This window comes from Anneissia japonica, unplaced genomic scaffold (genome assembly GCF_011630105.1).
Source record: "Anneissia japonica isolate Jap-2015-1 unplaced genomic scaffold, ASM1163010v1 scaffold695_len1296351_cov181, whole genome shotgun sequence".
Taxonomy (NCBI): domain Eukaryota; kingdom Metazoa; phylum Echinodermata; class Crinoidea; order Comatulida; family Comatulidae; genus Anneissia; species Anneissia japonica.
In genome coordinates this window covers 970,616-970,908 of record NW_022740852.1, presented here as the reverse complement: position 1 = coordinate 970,908, position 293 = coordinate 970,616, and positions in this window count along the sequence as shown.

Sequence of the window (293 nt, the reverse complement as noted above, 5' to 3'; positions counted from 1 at the left end):
CTAGTGTTAGCGCCAATGTGTGCCCTTGTGCGGACAGGAGATGTGCCCCCCTCTGAAGCTGGAAACCTTGATTTTGCAAAATAAATTGATGCAATTTGCTATTATAGGCCTAATCAATAAATTCCTCATCAACTGATATAACCTTAAACATTCTTGGAATTGACTTAACATTACTGATGTCGTACACACCCTTCAGTGTGAAATGTGGCTCTCTTTGCAAGCACATCTAACAGCTAAGGAAAGAAGAGCTTAGATTGGTACCAGATAAAGTAATTTTGTTATCAACATTAATA